At 31.6% G+C, this 24,868-nt stretch overlaps 1 long non-coding RNA gene across 1 annotated transcript; it reads right to left on the bottom strand.

Annotated features, from left to right (window-relative positions):
* Positions 1-21,615: 21,615 nt before the first annotated feature.
* Positions 21,616-22,510, bottom strand: LOC141480219 (uncharacterized). The gene is made up of 2 exons (XR_012464228.1): positions 22,254-22,510; positions 21,616-21,666 (listed from the first exon to the last, which is right to left on the bottom strand). It is a non-coding gene; the product is annotated as an uncharacterized lncRNA (long non-coding RNA).
* Between the last annotated feature and the right edge of the window lie 2,358 nt (positions 22,511-24,868).

Below are 24,868 nucleotides of genomic sequence, written 5' to 3'. Positions count from 1 at the left end.
TTCTCCTACAGATATTTCGAAAACCTGAGTAACAAACAATTCATTGAAATACTTTCAATAAAGTACATTTCATCCAAGAGATTCAGTTTGAAAATATTAGATGTACTGTAACGGGTTAAATTTACGGTAGATGTTTTCTCCTTGAAACTTTGAGAAAATAATACCTTATTCGGAAATCACGCTTCAATTATCAATTCGACCATATCATCTCACCCAGTAAGTATTCGAAGAAACCAATTCTTAGTATAGAAAATCTTATTTTCCAGCTAACCTATAATACTTGAGGATATATGATTTGTTAAAAACATTTCCTAATTTATATTGAACATGGTTTCGAATGTTTTCTTTTGGGCTAATTTACCTGGACTATGGTAATTATTTGAAATGATGAATTTTAGATTTTCGATCTCGGATTGGCCAACGGGCTACTTAAGTGTCAGAGAGACATGCGCGCTTATCACTAGACTGTTTCAAAATAGGCAAGAACGCAATTCCTTCTCCCGGTCGAGGTCAAAATTCCTTGTTCTCGAAGATCGTAGCTGGCAGCCATTGGAGAAAATTTTAAAGGGCTCGTGGAATAAAAAGTTTGTGATAACAACTCCGTTGGAGGATTATATTCCTGGGCCCGAGATTAGTGGAAATTATGCCCTATATTGAACTTATGATATTGTTGGTTGTGGCATTCCACTCTCTTATTGAGGATTAGAAAATTTTCATGTGAGTCGGCTCTTTTAATTCATCATGTTCACTCATTCACCAGGAAATGGGATTTCATATGATTTATTTCTCGTAGAGTTCGGAATTCATTCTCGAAATTCCATCGAATTTTTGCTGGAACGATTCCAAATTAGAGAAAAAGTTGTTGTTCAGTGTTTTTTTTTTGGAAGATCAAAGGAAAGCAAAAAGGGAAAATTTGTGTCAAACCTACGATTCCTGTCGCCAACCGTGTTGCAGAGGAGAAAAAAAACCCTTCCAACTCAGAAGGTACGTTGGTAAATTTTCGTTATGTGGACACCCGGCAATTTTAAAAAAAAATTTGACTCTACTTACGTATTTTGATGCGTAGATTACGAATCCGAAAGAAAAAAATCGGCGCTCTCTGTTATTTAAAAAGTTACGGCCCTTCAAAGTTCAGAAAAGGGCAACTTTTCAGCCTTCTTTTTCACTAAATAAACTATTTAAAAACACAAGCATTCATTCACTAGGTCACCTTTACACCTTATTCCTCCTTCTTTAACACTTTTCACTTCAATAATCAACATTTTTCTTATAAAAAACTTAATTTAAAAACGAATGCTTCTCCTGGTGACATTATTCTAATTTTAGGTTAGTTACTAGTGACATTTCAGAAAAAAGCGGTTGGTATTAGCCGTCGCCTACTATTTCAAATTTCGATCTAAAGAATGAAGGTAAAAAACATTTGAATTACTTCAGGAATATGGACTGCATCAGTCGTACCAACCATATCATTAACCTTAAAAACGTAAAATACAGTGATATGTAACCAAAAAGCAGCTCCGTACATTTTTTAACATTTTTATAAGAAAAATGTTGATTATTGAAGTGAAAAGTGTTAAAGAAGGAGGAATAAGGTGTGAAGGTGACCTAGTGAATAAATGCTTGTGTTTTTAAATAGTTTATTTAGTGAAAAAGAAGGCTGAAAAGTTGCCCTTTTCTGAACTTTGAAGGGCCGTAACTTTTTTAATAAGGGAGAGCGCCGCTTTTTTCTTTCGGATTCGTAATCTACACATCAAAATACGTAAGTACAGTCAAAAATTTTTTCAAAATCGCCGGGTGTCCACATAACGAAAATTTACCGGTACGTTGAACTATGAAAAATAAACCATTTCGTTGTTGTGCTGATTTAATCATATTGTTTCAAATAACATCTATGTGTGGAGACACTAGAAAAGTCCGTCATGGGATTTGATTTTTCAGAAACAAAATATAGCAAATGTCACGTAATGTTTTTGTGCCGTATTTTTATGTTTCTTTTTACTTCCAGTCGAAATACTGAATTTCGACTCGAAAGAAAATAATTCAAACGAGTTGGCACTATAATTTCTTGGATCTCTGTAATGTTCTCATGAATAATTTTTTTATTGTAATATTGTAGATAGTTTTTTTAATTCTTCTAATTAGGAAGCAAAGAAAACTGAACGTGATACTGAAAATCAAAGAGAATGATATAGGTGGTTTCTTTTTTGAATAATTTATCAAGTATTGGTGCCACGTTCTGAGAGGAAAAGAAATTAAAACAGTCATGTAAATACAAGGTGAATTAGCTTTAAAAAACGTTTAGAAAGGATAGAAACTTTTCTAATTTTTTTAATTGTGCTAATCGTCTCATAGTTTTTCGTCCTTCTATAATAGGATGGTACATACGGGTTGTCCACCTTAAATTAAACTGATGATGATTTTGTTGTACATATTTTACAATGAAGATAGCTGAAATTAGTTCATTTATGTGCTACCTGTAGCTATCCAGATGATTATTTTCCTAGGGTTTTTTTTTGGTACGGAACTTCAATCCAGAGTTTTGGACGTTTTGGTAATCGGAGATCAATTCATATACGAGGTTATCGAAGAGTTAATCTCACCTTCATACGGAACGGTTCATGGTCATCAGCACGAAAGGAAAGAAGCTACTCGGAGACTTCGATATTATCATTAGTCCACTTACAATTTAAGAACATTTTGCTCATCTACAACCCCCGTGGGAATTCACGCAAGTTATTGCTTCTTTCTGTTGATTTGTTTTAGTGCTTTCTTTCTTTTTATTGTAAGGCGGAAATTAAATGTTTTTTTTATGATTTCTGAATTGCGCATACGCTTGAGCTCTCGCGACGCATTATAACTTGTTGTCGACATTTGAATTTCTGCATCAAATTCGGGTTGGTGTGTTATTTTGAATAGGTTGTGATACTTGCCTTTCTTTTTTTGCTGAATCCACATTCATTTACCGATCGTTTCTAACCGTGGTACCTACTGTTTGGTGCTTATATGTATATATGTCTTGTCTATTTGTAGAATAATCTTTTACAATCCCGAAAAATAATTATTGATCTACGATATCCTTTGAACTATATATGTATAAATATGATTTGTTTTGTCTGGTCTAAAGTGTATAATCTACTTGCTGGATTGCTTAGATTTATACCTCATATAGATACGAGTGGTTTCAAGTTTGGAATAAATTTTTAAACTGGTACCTGTTGTTTCATATCAATTGGTAAGTTAGTGGTATTGACACATTTAGGGTGTTTGTGAGGCAATTCACCTGACGCCCATTTATTTTTTTTTCAAATCTAAATCTTGAAATATCATCCAAGAACCCCCCCGTCTTCACTGAGACTAGTCACAAATACCCACCTGTCTCGGGTTAAGTTGACAGGTGACTTGTAACCTTGTCATCGATAGGTAAGGTTACAGTACAGTTTTTATATGGAAATGTCAAAACCTATCGAATAGTTGGAAGATCTTATCAGGATCAATGGTCTCAGTAGAAATGTAATCGAAGCACGGCAATTCGAAACCCAATGTTTCCCTTTATAGCTTTTGATTTTTTACAAAAAGAAATCAAAGATAGGGAACCTTTTTTTAACTATTGACGACAGATTCATAATAGATAAAAAGAAGTACCTTCAAATATCATGAGAAATTGAACTTTCTATGTTTTTTACCACTTTATTTGTAAATACTTATCGTTAATGGAGTAACATTAGTTTCTGATAAAATTGGTAAAAACATAGAAAGTTTTACTGTTCATGATGATCTCCTACCACGTAGAAACGGCTACATATATCAATTTACTTTCACATATAGTGCTGATAGCTCACACCTCACATCACAACACAAAATTGCAGATCAGAACTCATTAGTCTAAAGGCTAGTAGCTAAGAGCTAAAGGCTGATAGCAAATGGTTTTCTCCAAATATTGTAGGTATGCTTGTTACTTTTCCCTTTGGTTAAAAAATAATTCATATTGGGAAAAAGTCATCAGGGACATAGCTGAAGTCAATGACTATCATCCTAAAATGGTAGATAAGTTGATTAGGAAATGAATTGAAGGAGAATTTTCGACTATTTGAAAAGGAACAGATTGGAAATGTATTGTCCTTTCGTATTGACCAAGATACACTATCAGATTTGATCGTATTTCTGAGCAGTTGAATATGAACGTAGCCTTTGAAACTTCTTGCTCACTTCAACAAAAGTATGCTAACTCAAAGACAAGATGTTGGGGAATAAAAAGTCAAGGATATATGTGTGACGATAGTTATGAGGACTGTGGTCAAAACTATATATGTCATACTGAGAGGATCAATAGAACTCTTTTCAGAGAACACGCAATTCATATTCGATTCCGAAGAATAGAAAAATCTAGTGTCGCTCAAGACTTCTTGGAGAAAGGCCATAAAATTAATGAGAGCAGCCTGGAATTGTTGAGATCGAAACTTGACACTAGATTTTTTTATACTTTCGAGAGTCTGAAAATAGTGAAGTGTGGCATGAAAATAATGAACAGTGACGAAGATTTCAATCCAAACAGACCATCTTTCAATGTATCACGGGAAAATTTTCCGGAAATGTTTACCAGCAATGACTGCTGTGTATCGTGAGGCGAAAGTTTACCTTGTTGGATATTTTTTATCTTCTGAAGACGCTAACTCAATTGGTGAAATGCAGTTAAGAAGTGTATTGGAGTTCTGGTGTTTGGTAGACGTGCTTGCGTTGGATAACTTCATACAGTGAGCACCATATGTAACGGATAAATTCATTTTCTACGTTATTAGCCTTAGCCATTTTCAAGAAAAACCCTGAAACACGTCGAATTATGTATTAGAAAAGACACTCTGTAACATAAAAAAATCCCCCTCCTTCACCCCTGTCAACGTGACAGCCATTCCCCAATTTTTTTAATTGCAAAAGGGGTTCAAGTGATATCTCATTTTGAAGGGTATTCAATTTTCTGTACAGCCATATCTTCATTTTTCAATTTAATGTATGCATCATAATGAAATAAAAGTGTTGAAACAAAGGTATCACATAGGTATTCCATTGAATCCGTTCGCTGTACAATATGCCTTGCACCTTTAATTTTTTTGTTTGATTTTACCAAGCAACCGTTGTTTGACAGCCGTGACATTTGAGTAAAAACTTTTGTTTTCTGTGAACTTGCTGAATAGAAACAATTTTGCAGTTGTTGTTTGTGTTTCTTGTTCAGTATTACTTTCAGACAAAAAGATAAAATTTTTAGCAATGTCTCATTTGACCGAACGTCAAAGAGTAGAAGTGTTAATACTACAAGTATGTGTGGATAAAACTAGAACCCAGAAAAATGCAAGTGAAATGTTCAATAATAAATATCCTGATCATCACATTTCTCAATCCATGGTTAGTAGAATAGAAATGAAATTTCGTTTATTTGGGACTGTCAAAGATATTTCAAAACCAGGCAAGAGTGTATTGATTGACGATGGGAAGAAATTGGAGATTTTCGTAGACATCGAGGAGAATCCACATAAACCTACCCGACAACTTGCCGCCGATTACGAAGTTCGATATTGCGTGTTTTCAAAAGTGGAAAGTATCACCCTTGTAAAGTACAATTGGTACATGAACTCAGGTCGCAGAACTGAGTTTTGCGAAATAATGTCTACGGGATCCTTCGTTTAAGAAAAATATATTGTTTTCCGACGAGTCAACTTAGTTTTTTTAAATGGAACCGTCAACAGACAGAACTGTCGATATTGGAGCCGAGAAAATCTCCATTGGATGATGTAGGCCCACACTCAATATCCCAGAAAAGTAAATGTTTGGGGAGGGATTATGAATAATCGCATAATTGGACCATATTTTTTCAACGAAACATTAACTGGTGAACGTTACTTGGAGTTTTTGACAAATTTTTTGTTCCAACGCTGAAAAGACTTTTTCCAGATAATAATAATCCGAATCAAATAAATAGGAGTATCTGGTATCAGCCAGATGGTGCTCCACCACATTTTGCAGCTGACTTTCGTGCATATCTGAATGAAATATTTCCCAACAGATGGATTGGTAGACGAGATGCCATAGACTGGCCAGCCCGTTCACCCCACATGACACCGCTTGACTAATTTTTGTGGGATTATCTAAAATCCAAAGTGTACGTCAATAGACCAAACGATATTGAAAGTTTGCAAATCAGAATGAGAGAAGTAATAGAACGTATCACTCCCGAAACCATTAAAAATGTTTTTGATAACTTCCAGCAACGCCTTCATTATTGTCAAGAAACAAATGGCTGTCAGTTCGAACATTCGATCTGAATACTTCCATTAGTTGCACATTGATTGCTACCGCTTTAATAAATGATTTAAATAACACAATTTATCCAATTGTTTTTTGACGCATGCACGAAATTAAAATATGGAGATTTGGCTGTACAGAAAATCGAATACCCATTAAAATGAGATATCACTTGACCCCCTTTTGCATTTAAAAAAATTGGGGTGGTGGCTATCACGTTGAGGGGGGTGAAGGAGAGGGGATTTTTTTTATATCACAGAGTGTCTTTTCGAATACACAATTCGATGTGTTTCAGGGTTTTTCTTGAAAATGGTTAATAACGTAGAAAATGAATTTATCCGTTACATATGGTGCTCACTGTATAAACATTGAATTATGCGAAAATTTAATTTTACCTATTCAATTTGTATTCCAAACATTCGTTATGAAATTTGAACAAATTTCATTCATAGAAAGGATACACAATATAATATATGAAAAAGTTATGATATGCCTTATGGGAAATAGCTTTCGGTGAATTCTTCTGATTTTTGGTTTCATAAGCTTTTCAATGTCCTGATCAAGAGTCTCCACGGGCACAACGAAAATAAAAAACAGCTTTTGAGAAAAAAATTGCTCAAAGTCGGCAAAATGGAAAATTTGGTAATAAAGCGGGAGAATTAGGCCGCGTGTTATTTTGCAACTTCATGCCTTTCGTAAATTGTAGCATGTGCTTTACCAATTTTTTCATGGGTCTTGAATCTTTACAGCACCGTTTTCCAATAATTGCAGAGCATACAGGGTGACATATAAATCCATAATCCGAGGAATGGAAAAATTATTTTTATAACATTATGAGAACACTAGATTGAGAGAAAGTTAGTCAATGGATATAGATATGGTTTTATATAAGATGATTCAATTGATATACCGTGTGACACAAATTTATGGTACAGCCTCCTTTACTCCTTTGTTTCTCTGGCTATATTTCTGGAAACATTAAATATGCTCACTAGACGGCACTTTTCGACATATTCGTAAAAAAAATTCAACTTCCGGTTTTACCGAAAATGACATCAAATTTTTATTTTAAAATGAGACACTCTGTATATTATTACATAATCGGTTAGGAATGATCATGAGGAATCCAATGATATCAGGTTTGATGGTGTCATCTCTGATGACTACGGAGATATCGCCATTTATTTGAAGAAATAAATGAGAAAAAGGGGGTGTACTATGAGTATGTGTAACACGGTATAAGCGCTGATACATGGAAAAATAATGTAAGTCGAACAAATTAGATATATTGATAAGGTTAGAAGTTGAGACACTATGAATATGTACGAAAAAATTCATAGCAAGATTCCTTGAAAAAAAACATTGTTGAGACATACTTTTGACATCCTGACCGAGTGTCTCGATGGACACAATGGAAAATAATGCACAATCTTCGAGAAAAACGGCTCTAAGCCAGCAAAATAGCGTGTGAGAAAATGAAAACTAGAACCTGTCACAACTGAGCTATATTTCATTATTCTCATTTTTCCAATCATCCTATCATTACTATACGGAATAATGTATTTGACATAATGCTACATATTTTTATTCATTATATAATTGAACCAACCATTCCATAATCACATTTCCATATTGTCACATAGTTTTATATACTTCACCCGCTACTGAACTAATATTTCAACCGGTACCTATTATGTTTTTTGCTCATGTTACAAGTTGTCTATTGGTTGTCATGATGACATATCATTAGTAGTGTCTGTACTCGTGTAATGTATACATAGTAAATAAAAGATTTTTCTAAAGTTTGAATCTTTTGCCTGTTAATTTGATATTTCATACCCCTCTGATGGCTTTCATTCAAAATCATTAACATTGTTTCATATGCAACAATATTTTCCATATACAACGAATGACAAAATTAGATACGGTAAATGATGAAGAAAAACGGGAGATTGCTATTCAACAAAGGAAAGAATCAGGACTACCAGATATTCCCATTGACAACTTTACAAGACTCTGCCTGAATTGTAATAAGGTAGTAGTGAAAGAGATAACTGCTTTGGACGATTGGGCGTTTCTCATGCTGAATATTTTGGAATAAACTTCGAGCAAATCGGGCGTAGTATATAACGCTAGACTCAATCTAAATCGGTTAACTCTGAAGTGACGTGTCATTGTTTTTGTTTCTAAATATTTCATCAGAAATATGCTAGGTCTTGCATACATCACTTGGATGAGAACGGTTCTTTCCTGAGACAAATTCTTTTTGGGATGCAGTTCAATTTTCGATTATGTAGAATAAAAAAAAAAGAATTTGGTGGCTTTCTTGCAAGAATTTAGAAATGTACAGAACATGCCACAATGGGATTACCAGGATGAAGAATGTTTCACAGATGAAGAATTCAAATCGGTTATTCCAATGATTAAAGCTCAGTTTTGCAATATCTATATCTACTGTGATTCTTTACTAGTAGAAGGTGAACACATATATATTTAGAAAAATGATATCCTGGCTTTTTTATGTGAACTCAAACAAGGGCTCTCCGACGACTTTTTGAAAGTCATTTTCGAATATCCTTCACGACAATAAACAAGTGTGACAATTTCGTGTGTGAGGAAATCACTTGCACAAAGATTCGTCCCAGAAATTTTGGTTTCAGTTGTAACTCTCTGGAAAAATACATTCAACGCCATGTTGATCAGTTCACAAATACCTATATTATATAATCCAAATCCTGAACAGTGTGAAGATCTTGCATAATAGGTCCCATCTATACCTATTGTGAAGTGAAGAAAAGCAAGAATTTCAAAGTATTCCGTCAGTCTTACTGCAGACACGAAAATTACCATTTTTTGAAGCCAATATCAATTGTGCTCCCGACGGTTATATTTTATCTAATCTAGGACTTTCTACGACCTCAGAAACAACAACGCGTCAACTTTGCGAAATTATTTTCAGTGAGACAATAATGGGATAGGAAACTAGTTTGCTGAGGATGATATTTTTGTTGTCAATCCTGGTTATACAGACGCTGTTCCTCTTCTGGAAGAATTATATTGTACATAAAATGCCCTACACTTTACATAATGGACAACAACCTACTATTGAAGAGGTTAATGCCTCTCGCTGTGTGACCAAAACCCGGTGGGTAATTGAAGCACGTAATAGACATATGAAATCAATTGTTGAGTTTTTTCAGACCACACCTTTTCATTTGAGGGTCTTTCTTCTTATTGGTGGAGCAATTATCATCAGACAACTCATTGATTGGAATGAGAGGAACAGATGAAGAATCAGCCCAAGTGTTTCTGGAAAGATCTCGCCTGGTAAATATGGTACAGAACATAATAGAGGAAGGGAATCTCAGGAGTAGAGGGAAAGATGTATACCATTGAACAATCATCATTTTTTCTCTTCTCCTAGGCTGATTCTGAACTATTTACGAGATTTGACTATCGGTACATATCATCTGAGACTTGCTCCATCTTATGTACTAGATTCAAATCAGAGGAATCACCAAGTGAAATTCATTTTGACTCCTCACAGACAGTAGGTACACGAATGAAAAATCATAACCCTTCAACAGGTTATTATTGTACTCGTAAGGCAGGTGCCAGAACACTGGGAACATGTGTTCTTCAGTTCAGACATGAATAATCAAATGTCAAATATCCGTTAACAAACTTGTTGGACAACATCATCGATGCGGGAAATCGAAATGGAAATGAGGTGGAACGTCATATAATTGACTGAATGCGCTTCAGTTCGTACAATAAACTCTTTAACGGTGTTTTGTTGATTAATTATTATTTCTATGTGTATTATTTGTTTTATTAAAATTCCACAAAGTATTATTATTCAATGAATCTTCCGACATGTTTTTTCGTACAATTCGTTTTTTCGTGTAATTCAATTGACTTCCATTATTGTCCCCTATATCATCCCCAATATATCAATTGAATCATCTTCTATATAACCATTTCCATATCTGTTGACTTACTCGCTCGCAATCTATTGTTATCTAATGTTATAACATTATTTTTCCATTCTTTGGACTATGGATTCATACGTCACCCTGTATGATCTACAATTATTGGAACACGGTGTGAAAACACGAGATCCATGGAAGAATTGCTAAAGCACATGCTACAATTTCCGAGAGGCATGAAGTTGCAAAATAACCCGAATTACCACCGTTTTACAACCAAATTTCCCATTTTGCCATTTTTTACCAAAAAATACCCGTTATTTTTCGTTGTGTCCGTGAAGACTTTCTCATACCACGAACGTAATATAAAAAATATTATTTCATCAGTTCGGACTTCCATTGTCTAATAAAATATAAATAGATTTGAAAACCCTGAAAAAAAAAATCAAAAAGAATAACCGAAAATAACCATTTTATTAAACAAAAACTGAAATTACAAATGAATAACATACAAGCTACAACCAAAAAAATAAAAAATAAAAATACTAATAAAAGCTGAAAATTAAAAATATTATTAACAAAAAATAAAAATTAAAAGATTCCAAACCAAGTTACGTTACGACGTTTCGATTATTAGTATTCACAATCGTCTTCGGATAAAATACACCAAAAAACATTGTCAACCACCTTCAAACAAGCATATAACAATATTTATATTGAGTTTGACTTAGTTATGAAAAATTAAGATTCATCAAAAACATCTGGGTTTTTCGAATCTCCCCTTATCAACAAACATTTTCCAATCATTTATATTCCCTGTGTAAGGGAATATAAATGATAAAGTCTTTCAAAAATGCATTAAGAGGTATATCGCCCCTTAATATGATGAATCGATATATACTGGTATGATCTTGGATGAAATAAAATAGTATGCTATAACATAAAAAAAATATTGCTGCATTCCCGTTGAAGCCCTTATCCGCGTCCTGAGTCCCTAAAGAAAAACTTCTCCGAATATCCAATATCAACAGAGTGAAGTACTTGCCGAGGAACACCTCAGGAGGCGACGAAATTTTAAATTCGACTCGCTCTTTAGGAATATCTCTTAAACATTTGTTTCTGTTCTCGCGACCCAGAAAACGCTTCGAAGTGTAATATAAGAATTTGAGTCGATCTAATTTCAATTTCATTCCCTATGCGGCAGAGAAGAAAAGCGCCTGTAAACGATATTATGAGAATACACCGCCGAATGCAGAGAACATTTTCAGCTGCTCGAACATAAAGTGTCCGATATAACAATAGAAAGATTATATGGCTTGGTGTGTTTATTTATGGGTTCAAATAAGGAGGCCGTGTTTATGTAATCTGCCCGCGGTTGATGCCGTAAGCGTGTGCACACATTGGAGGATCGCATATTTATACCCAAAGCTGAAAACGTACACGAAAGTTTCATTTTATGAAAGTAAAAGTTTTATCCAATTTCTACTCACATGCGGAACTGGTTTAACAATGTTGATTCTGACTTACATTGTATAAGTTTACGTGTATTTCTTGTCGTTTTATTGGTGTCTAAGATTTCACAATCTGAAAAGTAAATAAACGAAAAATTTGCAGAAGTATGGCGAAAAGTTACTGCGTGATATAAAACACTGAAGAGTCCAATTGAAACCCTTCAGAAGTTTGCTTCTGAATTGAATAGTATCAGTTGCAATAGCAACAAAGCCATTTGTAACACGTTCCATGAGAATAAGCTGTTACATTAACTTTATTTACAAAATTTTCACTGAAATCAACATGTTTATGTAAAAACATCATGACTTCGAAGCAAAAATAAAAGAGTATCTACTGACTTTGTACAAAATGGTATATTGCTTATTTTGGCTTCAAAGTACAATTGAAATCGTGGACTCCACAGTTATTTGATACTATTTGTGTTGAACAATTGAGGCAGTGGACAAATTGAAGAAGACAATCAGTACTTGAATTGAAAGGGTTATATTTTTAGTCACTGCTGAAAATATAACCCTTTCAATTTAAACAAGATTCCTATTGCCTGGAATTCAATCAAATAAGTGAATGAATGTCATACGATATCGTCGATAACATAAGTTGTTGAAACTCATTCCGTGAAATCTATGGAATGGTTTTCTTCCAAAATATGAAGGGCGACTGCTGATTTAGGTCTTCCATATTTTAAGTGTGCTAAAAGTTCCTTATATCTTATTTTAATAGATCTTTACGTCTGTCTATAATATTTTACATCGCAATCCTTACATTCAATTTCGTAAATTTCAAACTTTTTCGAATTCTTGGCCCTGTCTTTTGGACTTCCTAAGTCCATCTTCAATAAAAAATAGTGAAATACTCCCAAAGCAAGAAAGGTGGCATTAGTTCGAAATGAATTCTATAGAAAAATTTGTAGATCACGCATAGAACTTTATCTCAGAAAGAAACTAAAAGAAAAAGCCGTAAAAACGTAGGTAAAAACAAATAGTTTCGGAACACTACTTTCATATGAACTAAACAAAAACCGCTTTTTTCCATGGCACTCTAGACATTAATTATGGAACTGAATCAGATATCATCCGTGAATTACTGTAATCCTCACTGGCATACTTCGAAGTTTCGGAATGGATCACTTGTCTTATTATCTCATCAGCACAACATGCTGAATGAGAAAATGAGATTGAGGACTCGTTTCATTAATAATATTATGACTTTGTGTGACGAATGAGACAAATCTACCTACTCATGTCACTTTTTGACAGTATGTAATGACATTCATCCATTCAGTTGATTCAATTCCAGTCATAGAAATCTTATTTGAATTGGAAGAGGTTCATTTCAGAAAGGTAATTAGGTCTTGAGATATGTTGATCATGCAATATAATTTATGAGAGGGCTGTATTTTCAGTTTCTTTTCATATAATAATTTCATATAATATCTATTTCATATATACTCTAGTGTCTTTGATAAGGTATCTGTATAAAAAAATCTGTATAAATTCTGTTTTTCCGTTAATCAGCTGTCGCCCCCATACGAACGACAACTCTCAGAAGTTGAGAAACGTGTGCGATCTTAGGACTAACGAGGTCTTACCTTTCAACGTGTGATTCCTAACACGGTTGCAGAATCATCCCAGCTTCAACCAGACAAATTCTCTCGATATATATATATATATATATATATATATATATATATAAATGTATATATATATATATATTATGTACATATATATTATATATATATATATATATGTATATATATATATATATATATATAGATATATATATATATATATATATATATATATATATATATATATATATATATATATATATATATATATATATATATATATATATATATATATATATATATATATATATATATATATATATATATATATATATATATGTATATATATATATATATATATATATATATTATATATATATATATATATATATATATATATATATATATATATATATATATATATATATATATATATTGTTTCCCATCAATTAGTCAACTGCACATAAAGAGTTTCGCTTTCTGAAGAAATTTCAAAAAGATTAGATATCGATCATTATACTGTTTTATTCAGGCAATCATCTAATGAAGCTTTTACTGAATCCATCCCAGAATCCATCAAACTTTGATAAGTGAAGCAGTAAATTCTGAAATTGGAAGAGGTTAATCAGGATAACGATTAAAATCTTCTGTCTTGAACTCAAAAGGTGATTATGAACAAATTATCTTCTGATACATCAGAAATTCTAGCGGGAGTTGAATAATCCCTGAAGATTGAATGTTAACAGATGGTGTGGAATGTGTCGATTATTGCATAACTGAAAAGTTTGCAAAGTTGGGTTGATATTTTTGAAAGGTAGATATCAATGAAATAGAGAGATACTTATATTGCAGAAGCAATAAACCGCATCTAGATAGACCTGAATGAAATTCTCAGAATGTTCACAGTTCATGTAAAAAAAAATTCATTCAAATAATTTATTTGAAGGTGATTGGCAATGTTGCATGATGAATTTCATCAGCTCGACGGACTTCCATTGTCTAATCTAATATATAAAAATGGATGTTTGTTGGTTGATTGGTTGGTTGATAAGTGATAAACTTCTACATCGCTCAACCGATCATAATGAAACTTGACATGTATTATAGTAATTTTTTATAGAGAATGTTTTTAGGCTATCAATTTTTCTGTAACTCGCCACTAGATGGCGCTGTAGAACAATTTTTTGAAAGCACTGTTCTATAACGTTGCGCATGCCTAAGTTCGTTAATTCTGATTCTGTCAAAACATTGGAACAGCAGCGAAACAGCAACATAGTACTAATTAGTACTACAACTACCAAATTCTACAGGGCGAAGCCGCGGGCAACAACTAGTATCATATAAAATGATTTGAAATCCCTAATAAAAACAATACAAATTGAAAATAAAAAGTATAGCTGAAAATAACAATTATAATTAGCAAAAAACAATTGAACAAAAAGTAAATAATGAAAAATTAAAAGAATCCAAGCCGAGTTACTCCACGTTGTTTTGATTGTTGTATCCACAGTCGTTTTCGGTCATCACCCGAAGACAATTGTAGATACTCAAAATCGAAACATCATGAAGTAACTTGGCTTGGATTTTTTTTTGTTTAATTGTTTTACTTTTTTTACTCGTATTTTATTTCACTGTAATTTCATTTCAGAGTTTTTTGCTCAATATAATTGTTATTTCCAGCAATTTTTTAATTTGTATTGGTTCTTTTAGGGATTTCAAATCATTTTTTAAATTATTAAACAATGGAAATCCGAACTATTGAAATTCATTCGAATAATTTAAACGTTATACTCGGAAATGAAACTATTCTCAAATTCGAATCAAATGCCGAAAATTCAGTTCGATTCTAGATACCTGTCATTAAATTTATCCACTCAGGAATATCAACAGTGTATGTGGAAATTATGTTTATATATTTATCATCTTCAATTCATAATGATATATGAGTATGAAGTAATATGAAATTGAAAATACAAACAGTGACATATTCAGATATATTATAGACTATATGTGAGCTCACACATTTCCTAATATAATGTAAATTTTTCAATCGATAATTTATTCGTTCAGTTCATTTTCATCGAGACATAGAAAAATAAAAGTGACATACCTCTTGTCAATTATATGATTCGTTACTTCGGAGTAATTTTGAGTGGTATTGGAACATGTATTTTCTTGGTTTCTCGATAAAATACTCGAACTCATTTTGATTCCTATCAAAATATTATAGGCAAACGAAATTCAATAAAATGGATGAATGAGCAACCAGTTATCCTCCCTTCGGGTATATTCACGTTAAATAGTATGAAATAACTAACAAAATTTTATTGAATTCAAATAAAATTTGACTGTACTCAATTTATATGAATTCATAATGAAAAGTAACATGTAATTTTTGTAATTTCGGCAGACTTGAAAATTATCTGATTTCTTCTGTTTTGGAGTGTTTCTATACCAAAAACGACAAAATAATTAAAGAAACCCAGTAATAATAGCCTGAATGATAAATTGTTGAAACATATATCCAGTCTATACAAGTCTATGGAACAAAATATATTTCAGTTCAGTAACAGTTTCTGAGGGCACGGGACGTAAATAGAGGATGTGAATAGTTTCCACCCTTCCTAACTTTCGAACAGAACAAATGAACAAATAAAATTTTTAGGTAAGGAAATCATATTCAGTACTTTTAGTTGCAGAAACTAATAGTGTGACAGCACTTGCACGCAATGCTGTTTTTCAAGTAGTAAGGGGGCCTTGTGAATTTCGTATGCGAGGTATTTCAATTCTCTATACAATGAGCTTTACTTTTTTTAATTTCGATAACCGTTCGCAGAGTGATCTATGTTGGAAATTCGGATTAGAAATTCCGAAACTCCGCTACCTATGTTAGGTTTTTTCTAAATGAATATTCAGTAGGAAGAGAAATAAATCAGTAACATCATTAGTAACGTATTCCAAAAACACTTTATTGTGAGATTTTCACTAAATTGTTTTACAAAAACGCAACACGTGTTTCGCCATACGTGTGTGCCATACGCAACACGTGTTGCGTTTTTGTAAAACAATTTAGTGAAAATCTCACAATAAAGTGTTTTTGGAATACGTTAGTTATGGATTTTCATCAAATATCGGCCGATTCCATCATATAACATCATTAGTAATGAATGATGCCAATTCAAAGGACATGAAACGATAAGATTTTATTTTAACCCAATTTCGAACTAATTTTCAACATTTTCGAAAGTTTCTGGGATAATTCTAGCACACGTTTCGGACATTCCAATGAAATGCACTTACCAGTCCGCCTGTCAGCGAATGTCGGCCTAGCGCTCCTTGTTGAAAAATAACCAGTCTTTCGAATTCGTTTGAATCATTGTTGACATTTTTGCTCCGAATAAACTTCTGTTGATATGTCCCTGAGAGACGTAAATTCATTAGTTCAACTTAGGCTGCTCTTCTTGATAAATCATCCTGTGATATTACAGTATTTCTCAGAATCATACGACATATATTTGCTAATAGAATATCAGATTCTTCCTCACTTTCTTCATATTATTTCTTATATGTGTTCCATCAGAAACTTTTTTGTACTCGTGACATTGTACTCGGCGACTTCGTCAAAATAAAGAATTTGAAATATTTTCTCGCTGCTAATTGTCGGAGGCTATTTGCATTTGTAATCAAACTGTATCATCTACCATTTCTCGGTTGCTGGGCCGAATTTCGTGATGAAAAATTCAATCTCTTCATTATTCCACTAATAGCCTCTGTACCTCGACTTTGGAAACATAGTTCCCTACATTTACCCTCTAAGTTTCACTTAATATTTTACACAAATTCCTAGGTGGCACCTTAGTCTCGGTTGAGTTACTTGAACAGTTTCAAGCTTTTTAGCATGGCTCGTCATGAATTCATAATGCGAGAAGCACCAACGTTAAAAGAGATGTCGAGGTAGTAGATGGTTTAAAAATAAGCCAACCGCTTGGAAGCATTTGTGGAACAATAGATCATTAAACTTTGTTGCACTCAACAAGTGAAATATTCCATTATAAATTCAATAAACTGCAGTCCATAATAAATTGATACATATCTGACCGCATCTGAAGCTTCGGAAAATATAATTTAATTCATTTTTGTGACTTCAGTTTAGGTGTTTCACAACATGTATCATTGATTTGTATTGTTAAAACAGTGATAGTTCGGTTAATAAGTAATGCACGTTGGAGTGATTCAATTATAATTGATATTTTCTGAATATTCTCCAATGTTACTAACTGGATTTATTTCAATGAGTTTTTCAATGCGTTCGAATTAATGAAAATGAAATTTATTTATTCATTCATTCCATAAAACTGCACAAAAGTAAATAGTCATACAAACCCTAAATTTGCCAAGATGCTTATATATATATATAGAATAGTAGTTTTTCGGGGATTCGGTCTGATTAGAATAAATATTTACTCTTTTTAGCTGCCCGAGCTTTCGCTAATGTTTATTAGCTTTATCGAGGGCTGTAATATAAAAAGGACATGATAAATATAGATATATAAAACATAATAACGGATAAAACAGAATACCTGTGCTATTTGAGAATATTCAATTTGAAAATTTCAATTTTGAAAGAAGTCTTCAACATCAAAATGACAACTTTTTGACATTGAATAATGTGAAATACTTTTTCAAATTTTTATTATCGTTCATTATGGGGATTTATACTGTGTTACTATTACAGGATGTATTCAGATTTATATTTTTTGTTAGTAAAAATGAATAAATTTTGCTGAGGTTGTCGATGTCTGTCTTTTTGTTGATATTGTTTTCTTTAATTTTGATCTCAGCCATTTCCAGAAATTGCCTTTTATTTGAATCTGGTTCGAAATGGAGAATTTTGGTGTTAGTATAATTGGCTGAATGATCATTATCTAGAACATGTTGTGTGAGTGCACAAGAATTTCGTTTTAAATTTTTACAATTACTTTTATGAAGAGCTATGCGGGTTTTCAAATTGTTTTTTGTTTGACCTATATATATCTTATCACAATTGTTGCAGGGAATTTCGTAAACTACATGTGACTTTTCAAATAACGGATCTTCATCTTTCAATTTTGAATGTAGTTTAGTTAAGGGTTTAACTTTCCTTTGTGAAATTTTTATATTCTGTTCTTGTTTAAATACGTTTATGATTTTGCTGGACAATTCAGGGACATAAGGAATGGAAAAGTATTTGAAATTTGGATTTTCAGCTTTATTGTTCTCTCTGATGTTGATGATATTAGATGGAGTATTGTATAACAATTTATTTAAAAATTTTGGAGGATAAGAATTAGTTAATAAAATATTGAATAATTGTTTTAAATTTTTTTCTACCAATGTAGGATGAGAAATTTTTTTTATTCGATTTTTTAAACCTAGAACTAAATTAATTTTCATTTTTTGTGGATGGCAGGATAAATAATTTATATATCTGCCTGAATTAGTGGGTTTAGTGAAATAATCTAAAATAACAGAGTTATCATCTTTCCTGATTAAAAGAGTATCTAAAAAAGGTACTGTTTTGTTCTTTTCTTTTTCTATGGTAAATTGAATAGATGGATTGTAATTGTTAAAAATGGTTTTTATATCATCAATTTTGTCAAAAGGTACAGCACATATTATATCATCCACAAACTTTTTTAAAAAAGGAACCTGAAATGATAATTTTGGAATACATTCATGTAATAAATCATCCATCACATACTGGGCTAAAATAGGTGATGAAGTTGATCCCATTGGAGTACCAAGTATTTGTTTATAATATTCGTCGTCATAAACGAAAACAGTAGTATCAAAAATGAAATCTATTAATTCTAAGAAGGCTGTTTCTGTTAATTTGGTATGATTAGTAATAATATTCCAATGTCTTTCAATGCTGTGTTTTACCAGATTTATTGGTATGTTACTAAAAAGTGATATAACATCCAAACTTATAATTTCGAAATTTTCAGGTAGTTTCATTCCTTGCATGAAGGAATTTCATTTCATGCAAGGAATGAAACTATCTAAAAATTTCGAAATTATAAGTTTGGATGTTATATCACTTTTTAGTAACATACCAATAAATCTGGTAAAACACAGCATTGAAAGACATTGGAATATTATTACTAATCATACCAAATTAACAAAAACAGCCTTCTTAGAATTAATAGATTTCATTTTTGATACTACTGTTTTCGTTTATGACAACGAATATTATAAACAAATACTTGGTACTCCAATGGGATCAACTTTATCACCTATTTTAGCCCAGTATGTGATGGATGATTTATTACATGAATGTATTCCAAAATTATCATTTCAGGTTCCTTTTTTAAAAAAGTTTGTGGATGATATAATATGTGCTGTACCTTTTGACAAAATTGATGATATAAAAACCATTTTTAACAATTACAATCCATCTATTCAATTTACCATAGAAAAAGAAAAAAACAAAACAGTACCTTTTTTAGATACTCTTTTAATCAGGAAAGATGATAACTCTGTTATTTTAGATTATTTTACTAAACCCACTAATTCAGGCAGATATATAAATTATTTATTCTGCCATCCACAAAAAATGAAAATTAATTTAGTTCTAGGTTTAAAAAATCGTATAATAAAAAAAATTTCTCATCCTACATTGGTAGAAAAAAATTTAAAACAATTATTCAATATTTTATTAACTAATTCTTATCCTCCAAAATTTTTAAATAAATTGTTATACAATACTCCATCTAATATCATCAACATCAGAGAGAACAATAAAGCTGAAAATCCAAATTTCAAATACTTTTCCATTCCTTATGTCCCTGAATTGTCCAGCAAAATCATAAACGTATTTAAACAAGAACAGAATATAAAAATTTCACAAAGGAAAGTTAAACCCTTAACTAAACTACATTCAAAATTGAAAGATGAAGATCCGTTATTTGAAAAGTCACATGTAGTTTACGAAATTCCCTGCAACAATTGTGATAAGATATATATATAGGTCAAACAAAAAACAATTTGAAAACCCGCATAGCTCTTCATAAAAGTAATTGTAAAAATTTAAAACGAAATTCTTGTGCACTCACACAACATGTTCTAGATAATGATCATTCAGCCAATTATACTAACACCAAAATTCTCCATTTCGAACCAGATTCAAATAAAAGGCAATTTCTGGAAATGGCTGAGATCAAAATTGAAGAAAACAATATCAACAAAAAGACAGACATCGACAACCTCAGCAAAATTTATTCATTTTTACTAACAAAAAATATAAATCTGAATACATTCTGTAATAGTAACACAGTATAAATCCCCATAATGAACGATAATAAAAATTTGAAAAAGTATTTCACATTATTCAATGTCAAAAAGTTGTCATTTTGATGTTGAAGACTTCTTTCAAAATTGAAATTTTCAAATTGAATATTCTCAAATAGCACAGGTATTCTGTTTTATCCGTTATTATGTTTTATATATCTATATTTATCATGTCCTTTTTATATTACAGCCCTCGATAAAGCTAATAAACATCAGCGAAAGCTCGGGCAGCTAAAAAGAGTAAATATTTATTCTAATCAGACCGAATCCCCGAAAAACTACTATTCTATACATACATACGGTCGTTACACTATATATATATATATATATATATATATATATATATATATATATATATAAATGAAACAATTAGTGGACACAACACTCCAAAAATGGGGCAAACCGTGTCCACTAATTGTTTCATTTTTGATTTTTATATCATACTCACTCGATAAAATATCTCTTTATATATACATTTATATATATATATATATATATATATATATATATATATATACATATATATATATATATATATATATATATATATATATATATACATATATATATATATATATATATATATATATATATATATATATATATATATATATATATATATATTTTTTTCTGTTATGATAAGTTTGTTTTATAAGATTATTGCAAAGTTAAAGATTTTCAAATTTTAATTAGTTAAAAGTTTACATTTATTTTAGTAGTTGAAAGTTAAAAGTTTGTATTTATTTTGATAGTTCGATGTTAAAAGTTTTTCATATTATCATTAATTTGATGTTAAAAGTTCACATATTTTGTTAGTTCAGTGTTGAAAGTTTGTGAAAATCAAAGTTATTCTCAGATGTTTAATTTTATTAGAAAGCCAGATACTTTACCTTTATTCAAATCCTTATCTGTATAATTTGGAGTAATGTTCATGCCCAGATCAGGCAAAGTTGTGACTTATCAGTATTAGAGTATTTCAGATCATTTCCAAACAGCACAACTAACCAGAAACCATCAATCATCGGGATAAATACACTGAAAACAGTAAAGACATTAATACAACATAATAACATACAATAAAACAGATTTACACTACAAATTAATAACAAAAATTCAATTAACACTGACATTAGGAATTTTATCTGAAAAATGATAAGAACACTCAGTACATGATTTGGATGCAACTAAAGAGTAGCCAATCAGATTGATAAATTGAAAAGGAGGTGTTAACTTTTTCTAATTTTGGATTCAAAATTAGAAAAATTGAAAACAAAATGTGATGAAATGTAATCAAAATTAATCATTATTAGTATTAGTGAAAATTTGGAAACAGAAATCGTAAATATAATATGTGTGAACCGTGAAAAGTGTCAAAATTGAAGAAATTTCAAAATTATTGTTATGAAAAGCAGTAGGCAGGAAAATTTTGTCTGGTTGCCAGGGGTGAATCAATAAGGGGAGGAGAGAAGCTTTTGAATTGTCCAGACGCGAATTTTTTGAAGAGCTGTTAGAAATTAAAAAAAGGAAAAGAAAGAGAAAAGGCCGTTTTGCATGTTCTTATCAATATAAATCCATCAATAGGAGCCAGAGTATAAATAATAATAACAAGAAAGGATACTTACTGGAGATTTTAGAGTGTCTGGAAGAATTCAAAATTCCAATCAAGGGAAAACCAATCCAGGGAAGTTGTACCAGTTTTGAGGTATTACAATATTATTTATAATTCCCAATCCATAAGAAGAATACATTTTTTGAAAATCTTGAACAATTCATAACCTCCAAATCGAATCAAAAGTTTTCCAGTCACAAGGAACTTCCAGTGTGAAAATCACAACTTCTGAACTTTTATTTATTAACGAACTTCATCATTTTATTTACATGAACTATTACTGGATTTAATATTAGGAAAATTTGAAAAATTCACTGACATTTAGCACAGATATTTTTAGAATCGTTTCCCACGCACGAATCACAGACATCTTAAGTTTTCAAGTAACTAATTTGCCGTTACACGTGAATTTAACTGTACGAAACACTATTCTAAGAATATTTTTGTTTCAAATTTAACTTTTATTGGAATATTTCTTAGCATGAGGTATTTTGGCGCAGTTTTAGGGTAATTTAAGTTTGGTTTGACAAAACATTTACAAAATTTGACATTCATTATATATTTTTTTAACTTTGAGACAAAGCTTTATTTTCAAAAACACAGACATACAAAATTTTATTTATAAGACCTTTCCAAGAACTCTACTCTGAGAAAGAGAGCTGCATGAGCTTCGATTGAGCTGAGCAACTTTGAAGAATAGAGGTAAGATTTAGAGGTAAGGACAGGTATCTGCCGGAGCACTAAGAATTTTGATATCACAGAAAATTTTCAAATACAGCGTGACACACGGTCGATGGTAGGTTAGACGTTTCTGGAACACGCAAAGCATGATTTTTCTGAAAATTCCACCTCTCACATTTCCTTACCTGTTCTATCGATCTAAAATATTTTCAGCATTGCGGCGTTGCCACTTCTATCAAAAAGTAGTAGCAACTTTATTTTTCCAAATGGAACACCCCGTATATTAATACATTTTTGGATTCGCTTTGGTATTTTAATACTTTTTTGTTGATAATGTCCTATACCTATCTCTATTTGTTTTGGAGATAAAAAATAAATTGTGCTAATTATGGTCCAAAACATAGCCTTAATTGAAATTAAGTACATCAGTACTCTCAATTCATGAAAAGTTGATATTTTTATGATAGTTCAGACACACTCGAAATATATAAATAACACCAAGAAATCGACACCATATCATACAGGGCGTGCAAAAATTACTATTATTTCCATTGTGCATAAAAGTAGTCAAAAGTTCATTTTTTTAAATGAAATCCCTGTATCTTACTCGGTAAATTGAAAGATGGTGGAAAATGCTTCAAGATGATATATCATAACTGAATCGTCAAGTTTTCTCATTAAAGTCGCTTCTTCCTGAAACATTATATTTTTTTTAGAATTTGGATTTATGTATCAGTGGAATTATCAAGCTTATAGCAGTGCGGTTACTTTCATAAGTAATTTACAAAGAGTTATCGACGGTGTTTCGAATCATCTTCAAAATGAATGCAAATATCGATTATTCAAACGGAGTTCTTATGAAATTATTCATTATACACATGAACAAAGTGATCAAATCATTGTCAGAACGTGTGAAAAATTCAACCAAATGTATCCTGAATTAACACCAATGAACGAGAGGAAGTTTGTAAAATAACAAAATAATTTCCTATGGCTCAAAGTTTCCAGAGATCAACTGTACCAAAAATCAATCATTTCTAGGTAAAAAGTAAGATTTTGTGGGCTAAAACATGTGAAAGTACAGACAATAACAGAATAGGATGATTCAAAATAACAAAATTGTAAACAAAATATCACATTTTCACAATAAATGCTGAAAATGTCCATTACATTCTGAACATTTGGAATGTATTTTTGTACGCCACTTGTGGTTGCTTTTTCAATTTCCTGGGGATCCAGATCTTCAATACTCCGCACTATTGGCCGTCGCAATTCTTCTTTGGTAGGCACTGGAGTACTGTATACCCTTTCTTTTAAAACACCCCATAAAAAAAGTCAAGTGGCGTGATATCGGGTGATCTCGGTGGCCAATCTCACGGCCATAAACGCCTAAACCAACGATCGTCGAAGAGTTCGTCAAGTTTCCTGGAAACTTCCTGGGTGGAATGAGCTGGCGCTCCGTCCAGTTGAAACCACGAATTCCTAAATTCCTCTGAAGGCAAATTTTTATGAAAAACTCTGAAAAATATCTCTCTGCATTCAGTGTGTCTTCATAAATAAAAAAAGCTGATTTTATTGTTCTTCAGAATACAGAAAACATTCAGGTCAAAATTTTTTTGAAAACCCATATCTTTTGTGATATGAAGATTATGATCAGCCGAAAAATATTTATTCCTTCTATTGAAAATACCATTTCTCGTAAATTTCCTGTGTATGAATCAAAAGGGATTCACAAAAATGTATTCTACGTTCAGTCTTCTGCTTTTAGAGCTTGAACTTTGGTAAATTTATACGGATGCATTCCGTGATTTTTAGAAATTCGTTGTACTGAAGCATGTGATACATCTAAATCTTTTTCTGCACTGCGAATGGAAGCTTCTGGATATGCATATGCATATGCCAAAACGTTAACAGTATTGTCCTTATTTGAAGTAATAGATTTTGGTA

Source organism: Leptinotarsa decemlineata, unplaced genomic scaffold, assembly GCF_025532065.1.
Source record: "Leptinotarsa decemlineata unplaced genomic scaffold, Ldec_3_MD MMD2_P_RNA_scaffold_6, whole genome shotgun sequence".
Lineage (NCBI taxonomy): Eukaryota > Metazoa > Arthropoda > Insecta > Coleoptera > Chrysomelidae > Leptinotarsa > Leptinotarsa decemlineata.
The sequence above is the reverse complement of the archived record's forward strand: the minus strand, read 5'-3'. Positions and strand labels throughout refer to the sequence as shown.